Consider the following 9,822-nt stretch of genomic DNA (forward strand, 5'->3'; position numbering starts at 1 on the left):
AATTTTATGTGCTTAGAGTTTAATAGTCCCTCTTCAGAATCAATGGAGAAACAGCATGATTTTGTAAATGAGATGAGTATTCCAATGGCAAGTATTTATTTAGTAATCTTGTGTTTTGTTTTGATTTTACCATTAGTGTGCTGTAATTCACAAGTGTTTTCCTACTGTACAGCCAGTGCCTGGGACAATGGAAAATATAAATGTGATGTTCATTTGTTCTTTGAATATTTCTAACTGAACAGGGCTATCTTGTCTCCTTGATCTCAGTCTTCTTTAGTTTTTAGTTTGTTTAGGTTTTTTTGGCTAGGTTTAAGCAAATAATCTTAGATGAATTCTGCTAGGTTGTAACTTCTTAACGAAATCTTGAAACTGAGTACCTAAACTTTTTTTTTATGTTTATTTTTGAAAGAGAGAGAGAGAGAGAGATAGACAGCATGAGCGGGTGAGGGGCAGAGAGAGAGGGAGACACAGAATGGGAAGCAGGCTCCAGGCTCTGAGCTGTCAGCACAGAGCCTGACACAGGGCTCAAACTCACAAACCACGTGATCATGACCTGAGCTGAAGTCGGACACTTAACTGACTGAGCCACCCAGGCGCCCTTGAGTACCTAAACTTCTAAGTCAGCCATTGTGGATATCTTCTGCTAGTTCTCTAAAATCTCTCATGTTTTGGGGAGAAAAATCTAGAGAGAATGGCATGATTCAAAAGGGATCCAATTGTAATAAACATTTCTCTTTGGCATTTTCATTCCATATTTGAGAAATATAACCTTGCCACACCATCAGTGAAACTGCTTTCTGTCCTATGGCCTTAAGTTCAAGTATATCCTTCTCTGACCAGCTCACTCTGTCCTATGCCCAACAGTCCTGCAGCATGACACTTTCAGTCCACTGAGCCTACCACCTTTTCACCATCCTTTCCCCTCATGTACTCACTTCCCAGTCTAAATTCCAGAATCAATCACTAAATCATGCCTTTGAGTGACTCTCAACTCTCTTTCCCCACCCTCCCTTCTCTTAGTCACTTGGCAAAACCTCAACCCTCATTAAATCCTACTCTGCCTGTTCCACATGGCTGACTGATCCCACTTTAAATTCATGACCACTAACCCCAAGTGGGCCCTCTGTGCTCCCTAGTAATCATACTATATTTCCCTAATCAAATCATTATCCCACTCTCCTAGGAAACTGCATAATTATCTCTTCCAGCACCCTCACCTTTATTCTCACTCTAAGTTGATGACCTTGATTCCTAGTTCAGTGAAGGACCTGTTGTCATTCTTTTAAAACATAAATCAAATGTTATTTCTCTGCTCACAACCTTCCAGTAGCTCTTCTCCCTCATAAAAGTCATTACAATGATTTACAAAGCCCTACGAGATGTGGCCCCATTACCTCCCTGACCTCATCCCTTATATCCTGTACTGCATTTACTGCTCTTGCCTTACTGTCCTCCTTGTTATTCAGCTAGCACATCAAGCATTCTTCTACTTCAGAGGCATGGCACTTACTGTTTTCCCTGCCTACAACACTCTTTCCCCAGATATATTTATATGGCTCACTCCTTTGCCACTTTTGTCTTTGCTCTCAATGAGGTCTTCTCTGGCTATTGTGTTTAAATTTGAATTCTGTCCTTCATCCTAGAACTTCCTCTACCCTTTTCCTCCTTTATTTTTCTCCATAGCACTTATCACCATCTGCACACTATGGTTTTCTTCTTTGTTTTGTTTATTTTCTGTATCCACCCACTAGAATATAAGCTTGAGCCCATGGGCCAGGATGGTGGCCTATTTTATCCACTGTTGAAACCCCAGTACCTAGAACAGTACTTGATATATAGTGGGTGCTTAATAAGTATTTGTTGAAGGAATGAATGAGTGAATGAATGAATGAATGAATGAATGAAAGAATAGAGCATCTTTATTAAGGGAGGTGTGCTTAAACCTTACATATTGGCTTGCTAGTTTATGTCAGGTTGTTGTTTCTGTAGTCATTAGCAGAGAACACTTGAATCCAAATTTGTATTTGATTGGCAAAAAAGAAGTTGGAGAATCACAAAAATAATCTTACCCTGCCAGGGTAGTGCAGCTGTGACCAATGCTGTGCCTCACAGGAGCATCTGTGTGCAGTTTCCTTTGCCTAGAAAAAAAGTAGCTGTTGCAGTCCATTCTCAGCAGATATCTCAGAAACAATGGCTTGTAACTCAAAGCTGCTTTTTCTTTTTTTAGAAAATCATAAGACTCACAAAAATTATATAAGGCCCATGAAATTTTCATAAATCCCACTCGCATTAATCAGTACTGCTTACCTTCCTACAAAAGTGCTTTTTAAGTATCTGAAGTTTGCCTTCATGTTAGTCAATGTTAATGGCATGTCTAAGTAATGCAAAATGTATATATATATATATATTAATAGGATATTTTATCAATATATAAATATACCAAATTTTATTATACCATAAGTCATTCAAAATGTTTTCTTATATCTATTTTTAAAGACAGAATTATATAGACCTATATTATTAATACATTATAATATTTTGTAATGGGGTGTTGAGTTAGAGATTTTAATTGAGTAGTGGTTTGGGAATTTTTTTTTGAAGGAAAAAAATGCAAGATCAGTTTTCCCCTTGTAGACTTTAGTAGATAATATGAATGTCACAGATATTACCTGCTTTATAAATCATTTTTTTAAGTTCCTTCTTCCATCTGAGCACTCAGAACAGCAACCCAGCAAAGCACTGAAAAACTTTTCAAATTTAAACCATTAAAATGAAATCTGTCTCTGAATGTCTGAAAGGATTAACTGTAAAATATCAGTTTGAGATTAAGTCAATAAAATTAATCATAACCCTGAAGGAGGAAAATGGGAGGGGGAATTCTGGAAAACTCTACCCAATTTAACAATGCTATAAGGGAAAGGACTTGAGGGATTGCTATTAGTTCACCATAGCTAAATTCAAATACAAGCTTTTTTTTGTTATTCAACTTGTGGTATCATTTTTTTTCATCATCAAAATTAACCAAGAAATAGTCACAACCAGAATTTTTTCATTTGGATTTATTAGCTGTATAAGCTAGCTGAAATCTATGTAAAAGTTTTAAGACAAATTAGTGACTTGAATGACAACTACAGTGACAGGGCCAGCTTTTGTTTTTCTTCTTTTTTGTAAAGCTGCTATATTGCAATTGATAACCATGGGTGTGAAAAACAGTTAATCTGTTGTTGATACAGATATCAACCATTGTCTGTTGTTTCCAAAATGTGCAGAGCTAAGTAGAGAAGGCATGGAGTGCTGAGCTGAGAGAGGCCATTTCTGCCTTGTTGGAGAACTTGTGGATGGAGCCCTGGAGCATACAGTTCAGCTAATGCCTGCCGTTATTCCCTGTTTTGTGGGTACATGTCTTATCTCCCCAAAGGCTGCACCTAGAGCAGTCCTGGGAATTTCCTCTTTCTTCTGTTGACCATATGTTCCTTAAGGTTAGGACAATATCTGGTTCACTTTTCTAAATCTCACGAAACTACTTTCATTTAAGGCATATGTATGTTCACTATTAGACATTAAGCCCTAGAAAGAATACAAATCCAGTCTGATTAATCTTTTATCACCTAGCACAGTCTCTCAAACCTAGTTGGCACTGAATAAATAAATAAACAAATAAATAAATAAATGTTGGTTCAATGTTGAATGAATGATTGAATAAGGAATGAATTAATATCAAGTACTCTACAACCCCTTAATAAGTGACCTCAGGGAATAAGCAGAGCAGCTTTGTGGCCCAAGCCCCCCTATACCAGGTGCCTGCTTCAGAAATGGGGAAAACAGAACTTTATCTGTGCTGCAGGAACTTCAACATAGCTGAGGCCACTCCCAGCAGAATTTACAATAACATGTAACTTTCATGTCCCAGGGCTAGTCCTCAGGCTGGTGAGATGGCAAAATAAAATTCCCTAGCATTTTAACTATTTTTTAGCAAAATCTAGTTAAAACTACTTTGGCCACTAGATGGCACTTGTATTAGCCATGTCTCCAATTTGGGAAGGGACTCTGTTCCAAAAGTCCTTTGTTAAGTAGTTTGAAACTATGAAAGCATTCATATAAAAAAAATACATAAAAATAAAAGATCTGCAGAAAACTTACAAATCATAACTAAATTTATGCCTATAGTACTGTAATTTATTAACACTATATACTCATATAATACTAAACTACACTAGACTAGACTAGAACATGCTATACTATACTTCATTACAATATATTCCAAGTTGATGTTCTGGGAACTTGTAAAAAATAAATATGGAGGAGGTTGAGGAGTGTACTTGTTGTGATGAGCACCGGGTGATATATAGAAGTGTTGAATCACTATACTGTACACCTGAAACTAATATTACACTATCTGTTAACTAATTGGAGTTTAAATAAAAACTTAAAATAAGAAAGAAAGGAAGAAAGAAAGAAAGAAAGAAAGAAAGAAAGAAAGAAAGAAAGAAAGAAAGAAAGAAAGAAAATCCACAGCCTTACCCTACATCTACTAAGTGCAAATATATATATATGCAGGGCCTAGAAATCTGCATTTTAGTAAGCTTCTAGAGAATTTCTTGCAGAGTGGTTTCCATAGAAAATACCACTATTTAAGACCACCTTCATATGGAAAAGTCATGCATTATTTCAACTAAGGGTTCAAAGAATAAATCCTCCCTCTCCTTCTCCAATACTTGCTAAGGCACCTTATTATTGAGCTACCCCCTCCTTACCTATGCTCCAAGTTCCTATTGGTAGTTTGTCACCTGAAAGAAAGTCTCCAACACAGCTCAGGTGACAACAGGGGAAATTGAAGAAGAATGATGGGATCTCAAGAGTTAACAGATAAAGGGATAAAGGCTTTGGTAGACCAGGACCTCCTGCCACTGTAAGACTACAGGAACACACCTTGCACATGCTCATTTCCTTGCCAGTCCCTTCTCTTTTTCAGGTCAGTGTCACCCCATCACCAACTACCCATTTCCCTGCTACCTTCCACTGACTTTGACTAAAACTTCTCTCTTCCTCCTGGCTCACTACAAAATAGGCCCAAAACTCTCAGCCTCTCCCCTCCTGTCCCTATAGCTGGTATCTAATGCCTGCCTGATTTCCTTATTATCAGCAACCAAAAGAGATAAGTAGCAGTGGCAGGATTGCCAGATAAAATATAGGACACCCAGTTACTTTAGATTTCAACAAATAATTTTTTAGTGTAAGTATGTCCCAAATATTCCATGAGACATTGTTATACCAAAAAATTATTCATTGTCTGAAATTCAAATTTCACTGAAAATCATGTATTTTTATTTGAGAAATCCAACAACCTTATCAGTAAGAGGAAAGAAAGAAAACAGAGGTGATCACAAGTGATAATGGTCTTTGGGGTGTCTAAAAGACTGCAATGAGAATCATCTACATGTCAGGAACCTGGACTCAAACTGCTCTGGGCATCTCCCCTCAGAAGCAGAGACTGCCAAAGATGGAATGGAACCCCCCGAGACTATAGATGAGCCTACTCTTCAGACAGTCAAGACCACAGGATAGAATGAAACTGTAGAAAACAAAATAGAAAATACCAGAGTATACCACATATAGTAAGCGTTATTGTTTCCTTAACAACAGGTATGACATTTTTATATTGGTACATATACACTGGTAATGAGTCACCATGTAAAATACATTTCTTATTGAAGTATAGTCCAGAAAGTTTGATAAAGACTTCCCTGGACCTTCTACATCATTGAGATAATTGCCTTCAATGAATGCCTGACTATACGGATTATACATAAGTTGGGAAATATCTATAGTATGTTAGTCTATTTATTTGAGAAGTTCCTCTTCACTAGTACATATCTCTGATATTGAGTGATCTGGAAGAATAGTCTACTGTGGCAGAAACTGGCTCTGTTCTCTTCTTTCTCAATGAAGGAAGACCACAGCTCCCAAATCCCTTGCAGCTCAGTGGAATCATGACTGGTTCTCACCAGGGGACCGTGGGGGAGGAGATGATGTATGTCACCTCCAGTGAGGTGGTAAAGAGCATGTGCAACTTCTCTACAGTCTTTCTCTACCTTGTCTGAATGCTGGATGCAGACTAGATTTCAAGGCCTTTGAAGATGGAGAAATAATTCATTGAAAAAGTCCTGGGTCCCTGCATGGAGCAAAGCTCCAATCCATGCCTGGGAACCTGCATTAGCTGTGACATGAGTGAGAGACAATCTTTCATTGTGTTGACCCACGTTTTGGGTAGTTTGTTTCAGCAGACTAACCTAACTACCACAATTATATTTTTATTAATGCAGGAGGCACATATAATTGCAAATACACTCAAGCCAGTACAAATTGCTACACAGGTGGACCCTATAAAAATATACCAGCCTTGGGGTGCCTGGGTGGCTCACTTGGTTGAGTGTCTGAGTCTTGGTTTCAGTTTGGGTCATAATCTCATAGTTCGTGGGTTTGATCCCCGCGTCCAGCTCTTCACTGACAGTGCAGAGCCTTCTTGGGATTCTTTTTTTTTTTTTTTTTTTTAATATATGAAATTTAGGGGCGCCTGGGTGGCGCAGTCGGTTAAGCGTCCGACTTCAGCCAGGTCACGATCTCGCGGTCCGTGAGTTCGAGCCCCGCGTCGGGCTCTGGGCTGATGGCTCAGAGCCTGGAGCCTGTTTCTGATTCTGTGTCTCCCTCTCTCTCTGCCCCTCCCCCGTTCATGCTCTGTCTCTCTCTGTCCCAAAAATAAATAAACGTTAAAAAAAAAAAAAAAAAAAAAAAGAAAGAACCCAACATTTAAAAAAAAAAAATATATATATGAAATTTATTGTCAAATTGGTTTCCATACAACACCCAGTGCTCATCCCAAAAGGTGCCCTCCTCAATACCCATCACCCACCCTCCCCTCCCTCCCACCCCCCATCAACCCTCAGTTTGTTCTCAGGTTTTTTTTTTTTTTTAATTTTTTTTTTCAGCGTTTATTTTTATTTTTGGGACAGAGAGAGACAGAGCATGAACGGGGGAGGGGCAGAGAGAGAGGGAGACACAGAATCAGAAACAGGCTCCAGGCTCTGAGCCATCAGCCCAGAGCCCGACGCGGGGCTCGAACTCACGGACCGCGAGATCGTGACCTGGCTGAAGTCGGACGCTTAACCGACTGCGCCACCCAGGCGCCCCTGTTCTCAGTTTTTAACAGCCTGTTATGCTTTGGCTCTCTCCCACTCTAACCTCTTTTTTTTTTTTTCCTTCCCCTCTCCCATGGGTTTCTGTTAAGTTTCTCAGGATCCACATAAGAGTGAAACCATATGGTATCTGTCTTTCTCTGCATGGCTTATTTCACTTAGCATCACACTCTCCAGTTCCATCCACGTTGCTACAAAAGGCCATATTTCATTCTTTCTCATTGCCACGTAGTATTCCATTGTGTATATAAACCACAATTTCTTTATCCATTCATCAGTTGATGGACATTTAGGCTCTTTCCATAATTTGGCTATTGTTGAGAGTGCTGCTATAAACATTGGGGTACAAGTGCTCCTATGCATCAGTACTCCTGTATCCCTTGGATAAATTCCTAGCAGTGCTATTGCTGGGTCATAGGGTAGGTCTATTTTTAATTTTCTGAGGAACCTCCACACTGTTTTCCAGAGCGGCTGCACCAATTTGCATTCCCACCAACAGTGCAAGGGGGTTCCCGTTTCTCCACATCCTCTCCAGCATCTATAGTCTCCTGATTTGTTCATTTTGGCCACTCTGACTGGCGTGAGGTGATATCTGAGTGTGGTTTTGATTTGTATTTCCCTGATGAGGAGCGACGTTGAACATCTTTTCATGTGCCTGTTGGCCATCCGGATGTCTTCTTTAGACAAGTGTCTATTCATGTTTTCTGCCCATTTCTTCACTGGGTTATTTGTTTTTCGGGTGTGGAGTTTGGTGAGCTCTTTATTGATTTTGGATACTAGCCCTTTGTCCGATATGTCATTTGCAAATATCTTTTCCCATTCCGTTGGTTGCCTTTTAGTTTTGTTGGTTGTTTCCTTTGCTGTGCAGAAGCTTTTTATCTTCATAAGGTCCCAGTAATTCACTTTTGCTTTTAATTCCCTTGCCTTTGGGGATGTGTCGAGTAAGAGATTGCTACGGCTGAGGTCAGAGAGGTCTTTTCCTGCTGTCTCCTCTAAGGTTTTGATGGTTTCCTGTCTCACATTCAGATCCTTTATCCATTTTGAGTTTATTTTTGTGAATGGTGTGAGAAAGTGGTCTAGTTTCAACCTTCTGCATGTTGCTGTCCAGTTCTCCCAGCACCATTTGTTAAGGAGACTGTCTTTTTTCCATTGGATGTTCTTTCCTGCTTTGTCAAAGATGAGCTGGCCATACGTTTGTGGGTCTAGTTCTGGGGTTTCTATTCTATTCCATTGGTCTATGTGTCTGTTTTTGTGCCAATACCATGCTGTCTTGATGATTACAGCTTTGTAGTAGAGGCTAAAGTCTGGGATTGTGATGCCTCCTGCTTTGGTCTTCTTCTTCAAAATTACTTTGGCTATTCGGGGCCTTTTGTGGTTCCATATGAATTTTAGGATTGCTTGTTCTAGCTTCGAGAAGAATGCTGGTGCAATTTTGATTGGGATTGCATTGAATGTGTAGATAGCTTTGGGTAGTATTGACATTTTGACAATATTTATTCTTCCAATCCATGAGCACGGAATGTCTTTCCATTTCTTTAAATCTTCTTCAATTACCTTCATAAGTTTTCTATAGTTTTCAGCATACAGATCTTTTACATCTTTGGTTAGATTTATTCCTAGGTATTTTATGCTTCTTGGTGCAATTGTGAATGGGATCAGTTTCTTTATTTGTCTTTCTGTTGCTTCATTGTTAGTGTATAAGAATGCAACTGATTTCTGGACATTGATTTTGTATCCTGCAACTTTGCTGAATTCATGTATCAGTTCTAGCAGACTTTTGGTGGAGTCTATCGGATTTTCCATGTATAATATCATGTCATCTGCAAAAAGCGAAAGCGTGACTTCATCTTTGCCAATTTTGATGCCTTTGATTTCCTTTTGTTGTCTGATTGCTGATGCTAGAACTTCCAGCACTATGTTAAACAACAGCGGTGAGAGTGGGCATCCCTGTCGTGTTCCTGATCTCAGGGAAAAAGCTCTCAGTTTTTCCCCGTTGAGGATGATGTTAGCTGTGGGCTTTTCATAAATGGCTTTTATGATCTTTAAGTATGTTCCTTCTATCCCGACTTTCTCAAGGGTTTTTATTAAGAAATGGTGCTAGATTTTGTCAAAGGCCTTTTCTGCATCGATTGACAGGATCATATGGTTCTTCTCTTTTTTTTTGTTAATGTGATGTATCACGTTGATTGATTTGCGAATGTTGAACCAGCCCTGCATCCCAGGAATGAATCCCACTTGATCATGGTGAATAATTCTTTTTATATGCCATTGAATTCGATTTGCTAGTATCTTATTGAGAATTTTTGCATCCATATTCATCAGGGATATTGGCCTGTAGTTCTCTTTTTTTACTGGGTCTCTGTCTGGTTTAGGAATCAAAGTAATACTGGCTTCATAGAATGAGTCTGGAAGTTTTCCTTCCCCTTCTATTTCTTGGAATAGCTTGAGAAGGATAGGTATTATCTCTGCTTTAAACGTCTGGTAGAACTCCCCTGGGAAGCCATCTGGTCCTGGACTCTTATTTGTTGGGAGATTTTTGATAACCGATTCAATTTCTTCGCTGGTTATGGGTCTGTTCAAGCTTTCTATTTCCTCCTGATTGAGTTTTGGAAGAGTGTGGGTGTTTAGG

The sequence above is a fragment of the Lynx canadensis genome, chromosome A2 (assembly GCF_007474595.2).
Source record: "Lynx canadensis isolate LIC74 chromosome A2, mLynCan4.pri.v2, whole genome shotgun sequence".
Lineage (NCBI taxonomy): Eukaryota > Metazoa > Chordata > Mammalia > Carnivora > Felidae > Lynx > Lynx canadensis.